This window comes from Chamaea fasciata, unplaced genomic scaffold, assembly GCF_029207755.1.
Source record: "Chamaea fasciata isolate MVZ Bird 193981 ecotype frontalis unplaced genomic scaffold, bChaFas1.0.hap1 SCAF_11, whole genome shotgun sequence".
Classification (NCBI taxonomy): Eukaryota; Metazoa; Chordata; class Aves; order Passeriformes; family Sylviidae; genus Chamaea; species Chamaea fasciata.
This window is the reverse complement of record NW_027094096.1, coordinates 19,542,804-19,555,980: the sequence shown is the minus strand read 5'-3', so window position 1 is coordinate 19,555,980 and position 13,177 is coordinate 19,542,804.

The following is a 13,177-nucleotide window of genomic DNA, read 5'->3' as shown; positions in this document are numbered from 1 at the left end:
GGCCGGCGGGCCGGGTCGGGGCTGTTCCGTTCGCGGCCGTGCTGCAGAGGAGGGTGTGCGCCCCAGAGCCGCTGGCAGCCCCTCAGAGCCCCCCGGCTCCTCTGCCGGAGCCGGCTGCACCGGGCCTGGGACCGGCAGAGGGGCGGCTCGGGGGACACCACATCGGGCTGGGGCTGACCCCACCTGCCGCTGGTGGCACCGACTGACAGGTGTCTGGGAGGAACACTGTACATGTCCTGTTCCACCTTTGGCGTTATTTACACAACTGTCGGGTGGGTTTCCTGAGCCACGCGGCGTTCAGGGTGCCACCAACACTAATGCAACGTCCTTGTGAACTCGCCTGTCACCTTTTGAAACCGCCTGTGCTTCTGGGCTGCCAATTGCCCCGTGCCACTGAGTTCCACCATCGCAGACCAAGACAGACACAACACTCTTGGCAGGAATAATCGAGGCATAGAATGCTTTGGGTTGGAAGGGACATTAAAGTTCATCTGGTTCCAGGCCCTGCCGTGGGCAAGGACACCTTCCACTGGACCGGGTTGCTCAGAGCTCTGTCCAACCTGGCTTTGATCTCTTCTAGGGATGGGGAATCCACAGGTGCTCTGGACATCGTGTGCCAGTGTCTCGCCACCCTCACAGAAAAGAGTTTCCTCCTAATAGCTAATCTAAACCTACTCTCTTTTAGTTTGGATCCATTCCTCCTTGTCCTGTCACTACGTGCTCTTGAAAAATGTCCCTAAAAAAAGGAAGGGTATCCTTGATTCAGAAACCCTCTGTTGGTGACAATTGTCTTGCTAAATCATCTGAAAAGACATTAAAGGAATTAATCAAAGCGTGATTCAAAGGTGCCTGAGCCAAACAGCAATAAGCACTGAAAAATGTTTGGGAGGTGGTTGGAGGAGCAAGGAGTTTGCAGTGGGATTTCTTACAAACATGGGCCCATGGCAGACTACCACAGAAGACTTTGGTCTTGCTACATATCTATAAAGGTATTGAGGGATATTTTTAGAGAAGATTGCTGAAGGACAGTGAAAGTCAGGCCTGATGAAGATGCACCAAAAGCGTGACTTGAAGTGTTGTGCAGATTACTGCCGGTCATTTCACTGATCATCTCCTGAGAACAGTCCTGCATTATTCTTAAACTATTGAAAGAAAAAGAAACAAAAATGTATGGGGGCAGCAGTTTCTTAAAGGAAAGGTACAGTGCCTCGATCTACCTGTGAGAAAAATATAGATGTCATGAGGGAGATCTTTTTTTGCCTCTTATCTTGCCTGGCACAGTTGGCTGTGGATGCTTCTAAGGTGGGCTGAATAATATTTTTGAAGAATCAAGGAAAATGTAGTGTCTCGAGACAGTAATTGGCAGCAAGCAGCCTCCTTGCCACCTTCCTGTTTTCTCTCTGGGATGTACAAAGTTGTGATGGCCAGTGTCCCGTGTTTCGATCCTGCTGTACACTTTCCCAGTCTGCAGCTCAGTGATGATGTGTCTGATTGTGAGAAAGATGTGCTGAGTACAGTCAGTGTCTTCCAGAGGAACGTGGGATGATTGCACCTTCATTACTAATGTGGGCAAGACAAAGATGCAGATGGTGCAGAAAGATAGCTGAGATATACGGCCATTAAGAAGAAGGGAAACTTCTATAGGCAGAAAATTCAGACTTAAGATATATATATATATTCCTGATTCTAGCATACATGGAGGTGACTTCTAGAAGCTGGACACGTGTAGCCAGGTGTCTTTTCAAAACGAAATCTTAGGACCAGCAACTCTCAGGACTGTGTCAGAAATGGGGATGAGCACAAAAGGATCAGTGCATGGGTGATGCAGGGGTGTGATGACAAGGAGGGAGCCTCAGCTGAGCCTCAGCTGCTTGGGCAGTGTCAGGTGAGTGCGTGGCCTGCGGAGGACTGAGCCTTTTGACCCCCTCAAGGGTCACATGCCGAGAGCCACCTACTGCAGAGTGCAGTGAGGTGACCTGGCTCAATGGAAAGGTGGAATTCCAAAGACACTACAAGCTACTAGAGAGACAGCAGAGACTCCAATGGCACATCCCTGTGTACATATTACGGGCCTCTTCCTTTCCTAGCCAAAATGAGAAGCTCTTTTTACTCACTTCACTTTATATGTGAAGAATAAATGCAACTTGCCTTGCAGGGGTTTTAAACTGACACCTGTAATTCCTTGTGGCCTTGCTGTGAGAGCACCTGATAATCTTGTATTATCCAAGCTGAGCTTGTGTGGGAAAGAACGTGAGACCATATAGTGCCTGAGAAGAAGAAAGCAAATTATTGGAAAACTGTTATTAGGTGAGCAATCAGTCCTGTTCACTAAGCAAGGCTTCCAGTGAAAAAATGGTAATTTATAAACATGTGCCTTAATGCATGCATGAAAGAAATCAAATTAAATAAATCTTGATGCAGTTAGTTAAATTGCATACCAAACTTTTGAATTTTTGTCATCATAAGTGTACCGTTCACATATTTTTGAGTCCAGATGTATACATAGTGTCTGAAAAGTATAAAGTGTTATATGAGCAGAGAGTATTATTTCACAATTTTCATGGAAATTCCACTCTCCTCACTTTCTCTTGCCCGAGGCTGACTAAACGAATCTCTGTGGTACGCTTTTGTTCGTATGGTTTCTCCCTTCTCCTGCCTGTGGAGATGTGTTCAGTAAATGCAGAACTGTTTGCCAGACGTGCTAATCCACCAGATGGTGCTGCGTGTCTGTGGATTCAGGGGGGTTTTGTTGATGTCTCTTTTTAAAATTGCACTAGTCAGTTATCGACTCTTCAGTTAAAAGGGAATATAAAATTCCTGTTCTTATATATATATACACACCACATTCACAGAAAGTTGGGGGGGGGGTTTGGGGTTTTGGTTTTTATTTTTTTTTTAATTATATCTCTTATTTTTAAAGGTATTAGAAGAACTGGAGTGTTTGTAACATGGCAAACTGTTTTTCTGTTAACATTCCTTTTGGGTTGAATTTTCACTTATGTAGACCACTGTGCACATTTGTTCAAAAGACTTAAATGTAAAACCACTGTTTCTTGCCTTCAAAAGACTTAAAGCTCCCCTTGTACCTGTTAAAAAAAATGACATTTTTGTTTGTTTGTGCCCAAGCTCCTTAAAAAGTTATCTGTGTGAAAATAAAGATTTCAATTATGGATTTCTTTCTAATACATGATACTTTTGCTATATAAAATATGGGAAAATAATACTCCTGACTGTACATCTAAGCCATCCTCTGAAAAAAGACTCATTTAAGGGATTATTGGATTATTTATAACTAACCCAGTTGGTGTCAGTTAATCATTGTTGATAATCAATTTCCCATGTGAACCTGCAAGTGGCAGGGTGTTTGATAATGGGATGTTATGGCCCACACTGTATCTTCCCTTTCAGAGGGGTGCACTAAGGCTGCTGGCACAATGGAAGAAGCAAAAATAGGAAGAGAGATTTAGGGGACCACACAAGTGAGTGTGAGATCAGGACATGCAGGAAGTCTGAAGGATGGAGGATCTGGCACGGTAATGACTGAGGTATTGACTAAAAGCCCAATGTCTTTATTGAAACCTGGACCTCCTGACTTGGGTAGGAGAAGCACAGTTGCATAAAAAGGAGACTTGCTCATAATTCAGGTCTGATGTGTTATCAGCTAGGTTTACTCCATCACTAACCAGTGAATGATATAAATTAACGGCAATTTAATACTTTGGTCCTGGGGAAAGACAAAAAAAAAAAAAAGCGCCAAAATCAAATACTTTTGAGGTTTGAGGAAGCTTAAATTTGTTCCCTTTAGCCAGTTCTGCACTTTTTGCATAGTTGTTCTGGCAAAGGCTGCAATATTGCTGGTACTTGAAGTGGCTTTTGTGTGCCGGAGATGGGTGTGAAGGACAAAAAACCCCGTCCTTTTGCTGCAATACCCATTTGAAAAGTTACTGTAAGACACTGTGCCATAGGGCAATTTATTTTACTTGTAGGTCCCGAGTTTCAGCGAGCACTGGGAGGGCAGCTGTGAGAGCAATGCCTTTGGTGAGGCTGGAGCGATGATTTGTGCCGGGGCAGAGCAGCCCCTCCGTGCCCCGCCCGGCGAAGGCGCTGCCCGGCGGGGCGGGGTGTGCCTTCTCCAAACACTGCTCAGAAAACGTTCATGTAAAACCATTACCAGGTTTTATTTAATAACCTCCTAACCCTCTCTCTCTCTCCTCCTCCTCCCCTCTGTTCCTCTAATGCCTTTTACAGCTCTTGCTGCACAGCGTGAAGCCTCAGAGCTGTATTCATCAATGACTCACACCCTTGCTTAGGGGCCAATTTTCATGGAAGCTATACAGGGAAATTTTGAAATGCACCTATCTCATGCAGGGCACAAGATGATTTCTCTATTCATTACTATTCCAAAAGGACTTGTTGTCCTTTGGAAATGTTCACATATTACTTACATTTGTGTGTGCGTGCATGCATGTGCGGAGCTAACTTGCCTTTAGATTTGAGTGGTTGGAAAAATAAAAATGTATTGTTATTATCATTGACACTAGTCAGCTGAAGGGTCACTAAGGGCCTGCTTACACTGAGTCAAAGCAGATAAATGCTAAGGAAAATGCAGCATTGTGCATTAGGTGAGAAAATTCTACAGACTCAAGCACTAAACTTGTTAAAAACCACCCTTTTGTTTGATGCTCTGAGTAGCAGCTTTCTGAGGAATTTGGGAGTAAAGCCAAGGACTTACTCTGAGAAACAAAACTGCAGTTTTGCCCCTGAAAGCTTTTTGTGTTGGTCAAGGTTATGATACCTTTCGAAAACACTCCATAAGACACCACGAGTTAACTCAAGTTTGAACTTTGAGGGGAAAGAGAGGAAAAATCATAGAAATTATTATCCAAAAAGGCCTTTCAGTTAAAAACCCATTTGACAGGAGAGGAATCGTTACTGAAAAATTGCCAGTCATAGACTAATTGCATTCTCAGGGGTTACTAATTATATCCAAAATTACTTTAAACAGTTTTGGGGAAGAGACTGAGACTTACTGCTTAGTGTAAAGCAGTTTATTTACGCATGTACCAAGTAGCTTACATCCCTAAGGGATTAAACCAATTTCAATATTTTACTGTAAGTTGTTGTAAAAATTGTGTCATGCAATGATGAATCAGAAGCGGTGCAAAAAAGAGGGCAAAATATACTTTTGCTTTTCATAATTTTTCCAACAAGCATTTCAAATTGTAATTCTAAAAATAGTTTTTTCCTTCACTGTGTTACTTAAACAGAATGGAAAAATCTCTTTCTGCAGATCACGTCCATCCACTGACATTAATTTCTACTTTCTGTCTGTGCAGGTGAGTTCCTTAAGAATGTGTTAAAGATGAGATTTGGATTTTCCTTATTTGTTGATGTTGTTTTGCTAAATGAATTTTGCCAACAAAACTTTTTGCTTGACAGATGAGCTTTGTCCATGGCCTAACAAGAGAGCATTGTCTTACAGGAATGCACAGAATTACCAAGCTCCACATGTATGTTACAAAGATCGAAAAAATTCACAGCCCTGTCAGAGACAAAAAATAGCAGTGAGTCCTGTGAAGGCAGTAGTGTGATCCTTGTTCTAGAGGTGACAAAACAGAGGCATGAAGTGGTTAATTCCCTCATATTGCCCAGAATACCAAGAAGGAAATTAGAAATTTTTTATTTGTGTTTTATTTCCAGAGACAGCTTTAGCACCTCTGGGGAAGTAATGGCTGTTTTGTTTGCAGTAGGTAGCCTGTATCCAGTTCTTCCTTCCCAAAGTCCATTTGTGCTGTAGAGAATATGCAGGGATTGTGAATGTACTCCTAAGTAGCATTCCACAGTTGAACTAATTGCCAGGCCAAGCGAGGGACCACAGTAAATGGGTGAATAATTTGATCCAAGATGGATTTGTACTCTACCAACACAGCCTGAAATCTTCTAATGCTTTTGGATTTGACTGTGAGCTGTTCATTGTTGTTTGAGCCTGTTCTTTTCTATTACCATATTTTCTCTGGATATCATTTCTGTGTACCTTATCTTTGTATAAAAGGCCACATCTTTACCATATTTCCAGGGAGTACTCAGTAGAGGCATACAAAATTTACTGCTGTAGACCAAAATATGACAGATAAAGGTAGAGCATTACAAAGTTCTTGCCCTCAATCAAGCAGTAGGCTCTCTATGCTTCTGTGAGCAGTGGCACGCATGTGGCTGCACTGTAATGGGAGAAGGGTTAACAGCAAACCAAGACATTTTCTGCAGCAAAAAGAGATGGAATCTTCTCCAAGCAATTACCTTTTATGCAATAAACAATGTCAGTGGTCAATAGAGGGAGTTTTCTTACTTTGATCCCCTTCCATTTAGCTTAAAATAGAAGTGCTATTAGTTTGACTAGCAGGTTGGTGTATTATGGAGCCTGGTCATACCTGGTTGCATGTTAAATTTAACTGCTAGCAGAAAGGTTGCTCCAGTAGCTTTTGTCTATGTTTTCCTTGAATAAAATACAATAGTGCATGCTAGAGTTTCAGTGGTGTTAAGTGCTTTAGTCAGATGTTTCTATTGATATGCTGCAGCCTTTTGGAGTACAGAGTGCATTGCTTTTTATTACAGATTTTACTGGCATCATGAAGTTGTGAGTAGCTTCTCCTGTACTTTTCGCTTCTGTTGGCTCTGAAAATCCAGCTCTAATTACTAATGGATACTTTCCAAAATAATTTCTTTCTGGTAAAGGATGCACATAATCTGTTATCATTAGGTATCTGCTGGCGGTACACACAGGTATTGCTTTGGCTAACCCTTGAAGGAGGGGAAGGTTTGATAAATGAGAAAAGCCAAAAGCTTTTGTGCTTATATGTGCTTAAGGTAAGGAGGAATTTTAAAATTACAACATCATATCTGTCCTTCTGTGGCTTTCAAAGGATGTGATGTTCCTCATGGGTGCAGTGAGGTGTGACAGAATGGTCACACAGCTGAGTATTCCATGGCTGAGTAGCCCTCAGCTCAGTTACAGGATACAGAAAAATGGAGCTTCAAGGCACCATGTTTCCTTTGTGTTACATACCTCTGTCTGCTGTCCTTTCTAGTGAAGTGCAGCTACTGTGATCTCTTTCCTGACCATCAGTTTTCTCGTGTCTTCTACTTGGCTTCAAAAAAATAATATTTATTTGAAGTAGGGTTGAAGTAAAAAAATAAAAATGTGTAACAAAATTAGAAATAAAAGAAGTTACTCCTACTTAACATTATGAGAGGTTATTTGTGAAAAGCATTGCAAACTTCAAACCTTTTAAAATTCCTTTTAGTGTTGTTTTTATTCTGTTTTCATTTTTGTTTTTATCACCTTCTTTATAAAGAGTGTAATGGTAAAGCAAGGGCAGTGCCATGGAAGGCCAGAGGCCTTCCAGCTACAGAAGGGTGATCAAAGAGAAGAGCCTTAGCCTGACCTGAGCCACAGCCATTCCCAGCTCTTTGCGGAAATCTCAAGCAACTGCAATTTCTTCTGTTCCCTACTTGTGTTTGTGAATTCTCAGTGCTTGAATCCTGCTGCTTCTGGCTTATAAAATCCTGTGTCTGTAGCAAGTTTCTTCATTTTCTTTCTGGTTTTGGCACTACTGAATGAATCAGAACACTTCTAATTGTTTATTCCTTAACAGTTCTGTATTTTGTGGAAGGAAATTGGCCTTCCTCCTGCCAGCATCCGTGGAGCCAGAGAACACCCCACAGTTGTCAAGGCAACAGCTTTGGCTTGGGGAGCTGCAAAAGAGAAAGGGACAGGAACATCCTCTGGAGAACCAAGGGCTGTTGTTGCAGGGCACAGAAACATGTTTGTGGTCCCTTTACTGCAAACACCATCTATAGGTGGGTCAGGGAAAGCTGGAGTCACTCACAGTGCAACATAATGAGGTGGAGCTTCTGAGAACAGCACCCTGATGTTCACTCAGGTCTGGAATCACAGCCCCAGACTGGGCTTCTCTTCAGTGTTTGTTCTGTTGTGCAGGGCCATACTGAAATACTGGCGTGAATCAAGTGGTTTTAGGCTTTTGGGAGGAAAAGGGAGCTTGGTTCTCTTTACTACCTAGAACTTTTAGCAAGCAAAGATTTCTATTTAAAAATTTTATCACTATTCAGTGCTCCAGAAGGGTGTCTATTGGTCTAATTACTAACTGGATTCCTGTGGTGATCTTGCTTGCCTCTGCTGGGAGATTTGCTCCTCATGCTGGACAAACCTTCAGTGCACAAATCCTTCGCTGGGTGAGCACAGGGCTCATCTGAACCAACAGACCTGTGCTAAAATTTACCTGATGCAGACTGTGAGCTGCATGATTTCAACACAGAAAATGCCATTGCAAGAGCTCTAGAAATGCACGTAACCTAGAAAAAGTTCCTTCATTCTGTCCCAAGGACAGGATCCAAGGATACTCTCTGCATTGTAGTATTCCTGGTATTTCTTCTGCTTCAACAGCCAACAGTTAGAAAATCTTACACCTGTATATTATAGTTGGAATACTCAATGCATATTTCTATGAGGCATGAAAAATTATGCATTTCCCTTTAGACATACAATGAGGCTCTCAACGTTTTAACGAAGTATTTTGTAGGGGGAGATCAGATGGCCCCAAAACTTGTTGCTGTGTTTAGTATTTGGCACTCAGTGTCACCCTCTTCATGCAGTAACTACTTGATATCTCTGAAGTGCCTGTTTGCTGTCATGTTACTGCTATGTGCATGGTAAAATGCTATATAGGACATAGCATAATCTTGTTTGATATTATGATCCCATAATTTACTTTAAAAAGATTAATCTTGTAAATACTGTAAAGTTATATTAGTAGTTGCAGTAAGCTGTTTAAGATTTATGCAGGAGCATTATTTATATTTATAGGCAGTGACCTTGATACCTTCTACTAAAGTTGAAATATTTTTATATTACTTTGTTTCTTTATTTTCTTAGCCTTGGTTAAAAAAGAAAAGCGCTCCAAATAAAAATCAACCCCCCCCCCAAAAATCCAAACCAAACAAAAAAAAAAACAAACAACCCCCTCCAAAAACCCCCAAAAAACCAAAAAAAAAACAATCAACCAACCAACCTACCAAAAAAAACAACAACCCACAAAAACCCATCCAAAACCATTGTTATAGATTTGATTTTCAAAAGATCTCCCCAACTTTTACAAACTGTGATACACAGAGATTTTGAGGGTTATTTTAACTCCTATTGCCATTTCATGTAGTCATTTAAGTCATTAGGGAGTGAGTAAGGTACACTTAGAGAGACAGGACATTATCTATGTATTAGCCTCTTTGAAGTGCATTTTATTGTTGTATATCAGTCATTCCAGAAAAAGGTTCTGAGCCTAAGAGCACAGATGAAAATATATACAATCCCTTTAAAAGGTGGAATATTTGAATTTAGCTTGCAACATAGTTGCATGAAATTATCACTCCTGTCATGTCAGCTGAAATATCAGAAATCCTATTTCTAATCCCTTCCATGTAATGTGGCACAGGGACACAGATACATATCAGCCACAAAGGGAGCCAGCACAGCCTTTCCGACAGACTGCCTACAATTCAATTCCCCTTCTCCATCCTCTCCACCCACTGGTTGAGCCTCTTGTTGCCCTTCCAACACCTAATGCACTCCTGACACAATGGAGGGAGGGCAGGAGCAGTGTGGTGAAAAATCAGACACTGCAGACAAAAACTTGACAGACTGTCTTCCTGCCAGTGCCACAATATCAACTGGCCAAGTGAAAAGGGATGGCCATTATCCCGTCTCATTGAGTGAATAAATGACTTACAGCCACATGCAGAGAAAGTTCTCTGGACTATTTCCATGGGGGTTTTTAATTTAATTTGCATGATAAGATGTACAAGGTACATTTTTACAGTTTGAGGCAACTTCATTTTCCTCTGACTCCTGTGTAAAATAAGGATAATTTCACCAAAGTCGTTGGCATAACTTCATTATCAAATGGATGTTGGGAGAGCACTTTCACAGTCCTTAGGCAACTTTCCAGTCATTGCTCCTCAATGCTCACCATAAGCTCCAATTTAAATCTCCCCTGAGGCTGAGGGTTCTGGGCATGCTGGGCACTGATCCAGAGCTGCACATCTCAGGAAAGATGGCTCCTGATAGATTGCTCAGTGTTGTATAGGACATAACCTGAGTCAACAGCCAGGAATCTGCACCCAAGCAACTTCTGTATTGACAACAACCTGCAAAATGTAGGTGCTGTAATAAGCACAGTGTTGTAATTACAACTTTACAGATGCTGCCTCACGTTCACTTGAACACTTTGTCTTTGACATTCCAGGCTGGTACCTCTATCCTGGGATGCTGGCTATGCATCTCTTGCTTTGCTTTGTCACAGATCTTGACTTGAGATACTTTCCTCTCTGAAAGTTTTGCTAAAATGGATAAACTCTGGTGAAAAGTTTCACTTCAGAGAACTGATTCCTTGAAGAATTCCCAGCAAGTTCTTTACAAAAGCTCTGACAAAAGCAACTGCTCTCTGCCTCCCTGTCCAGCGACTCCTACTAACTCAAAAGCATATCCATGGGCTTGAGAAGAGCAGCTGCAAGAGCAGAAGCAGCCGGAGACAAAATGTAAGGAGAGAGGAGATGCACCAAGATCTTCTACTTCTGTAATTGTTGTATCACATGGGAACTTGAGGCACCAAGCCTGGCTGTTCCCTGTTGTGTGCAATAGCTTCTGGAGCCTGACCAGACCAGTAAATCCTTTAATTGTTTACAACTGGGCCATGCTTTTATACCTATCCAAAAGCCAGGAGAAAGCTGCTTGGCCCCACTCACCAGTTGCTGTCAGTGTGTACAGCTGTTAGAAAGCACACATGGAGCAGCCAGGAAGTATGACTTGAGAGGCAACAAAAGATGCTGCTTGTCTTGTATTTATCCCTAATGTAGATAAGAGACTGTAAATAATGGCAAGCCAAAAAAAAAAAAAAAATCAGATTTTTCAAGTGCAACATACCAGAAACTGCTTTTTTCGCTTTGCAGTGGAAATGCATTTAGCAATCTCTTCCCATTTATTATTTCTGATGGAAACAAAATCTTACCACATAATAAGACAATATTTCATATACCTGAATCCACGTTCATCCTCCTAGCAGCATCCTCCATCTTTTCCCCCTTCCTTTTCTTCTTTTGGAATTTGTGGTTAGGCAGAATTTATATTAAAATAATATTTTTATGAATTATTATTTGCAGAAAATCAAATAATAATGTGTGCTCTTTTTCTTTTTTTTTTCCACCTTTATTCTGATGTGCTAAAATCATGTTTTTTGGCAGTTGAGCACTCTGTTGATGAAGCCTGAAGTACATGACAATATGAATGAAATTCATTATCAGGCAAAAAGTGTAGTGAACTTTGCAGCAAATCATCACAAAGTAATCTTGCTTTTTCTCTCTGGTCTTAGTCTAAATGTGATTTGCACTCTTATGGAAAGGACTTTGTGCTGGTTTTGATGTTACATACAAATAGACTTGCTTTGTAAAATTCCCATTATGCCTGTTTACGTTTAGCAGCAGTGCTATTGATTCAAGCTGCACTGATTGGGAAGCAGAAGTCTTTAACGCTAAGCCCCATCAAAGTTTTTCATAAATTGGTGGCATTTTTCCAGCGTTGCTCCCAAAACAGCATAGAGCTGCTGGAAGGAAATGCTCCAGCTGCAGGGATAAGTGGAGCCAAAAAGTAACATCCAAATAGAAATTATCCAGTTCGTGATTTCACTTTGATCACCAGATGTTTGCCATGTGACTTCAGCATTCGAGAACACAAGAGAGGAGAATGTGATTGTGTGGTACTTAGCTTAAATCTAACACAAGGGCTCATGGCTCAGCAATAGATACACACAAACAGTTATTGGCTTTTTCCATTTTTTGAGAAATCCCTTGCTTTATCATGATATTGATTACAGCAAACTATGTCCTCATGCCAGGCTTTGCTTTGGTTTTCAATTCTTTAAACTCTGAAAGACAGTGGAAGCAGAGCAAGATACACCCCAGATTAATTGTATAGTTTACTCTGGCTTGGTTGGTAATTTGTCTCTATGAAGATCCTGGCTAGTGATGTTAGCAAATCATAAAGAGCATTATTCTCCACCTCTAAGGGTTTCAGATTTAGATTTGTATATTTTTCCTACTTTTAGCACTAGAAGTCATTTGCTTTAACTGCCTCCAATACAATATACTTGAGGGAGATTTTTCAGATTTTAGTTAAGAATTAGTTGAGGCATTTCAAAAATGCACAGAATGAAAGGACAATTTAGAGTTTTTGAGTTGTAACCCTTTATCACCTTTGTCAACCATCTCATACAGTTCAAAGCTTCATCTAAAATCTTCTTACAATTTTTGCTCTTCTTAACCTCACAAGATGGCTGATGCAAATTTTGGGTGCTTCAGATGTTAAAAAAGTCTCTTGAAATGTCCATTCTAAACTTATCCAGAGTCTGCTTATAGCCACTTATTCTCATAATTGAAAAATGATGTGATGCATGCCATAGAATTTCTAAGTGAATTTGGATAAATGACTCAATCTCTGTGAATGATTTATCCCAAAGCAGGAGTTTTTCTCCCTCCATCCTCTTCTACCTGGACACATATTTTTGTCTCTTGCTGTCTCAGGTATTTGCCAGTTCCTTTACTATCTATGTCAGTACCTTACTGTGCCTGGTTTTGAAGAGATATTTTTATGCTGGAAGAGTGAATTAGGACAGCTCAGCAAGTGGCCTGAGGAGCACACAGAGAGGCAGGGCTTGGCAGTTACACTTCTGCTTTAGCTTTCTCTGGAACTTCGGCCTCAATTCCAGATTGATAAAGACAAGATAATTCTTTCCTTCACAACAGTTTGAATGATAATTCTTCCTTTTCCAACATTTTTACCAAATTATCTGTTTAGATTTTAAATTCTGCAGATCAAAGACTTTCATTTAGTGACTTGCACAGTGACAACCACACTGGATCCCCACATTTAGATATCAAGACAGTGCAGATACAAGACCACCACAGAGCATTTTTATTGCTGCAAATGTGTCCAGCTTCACTGAAAACAGATTATATTCTCTGTCATTTGCTTCCAGCTTAATATTTATCATTATATATGATATCATGTGACTTTTTAATTAAGTCGACTTCATTTTTCATTAGTGCAACAGCA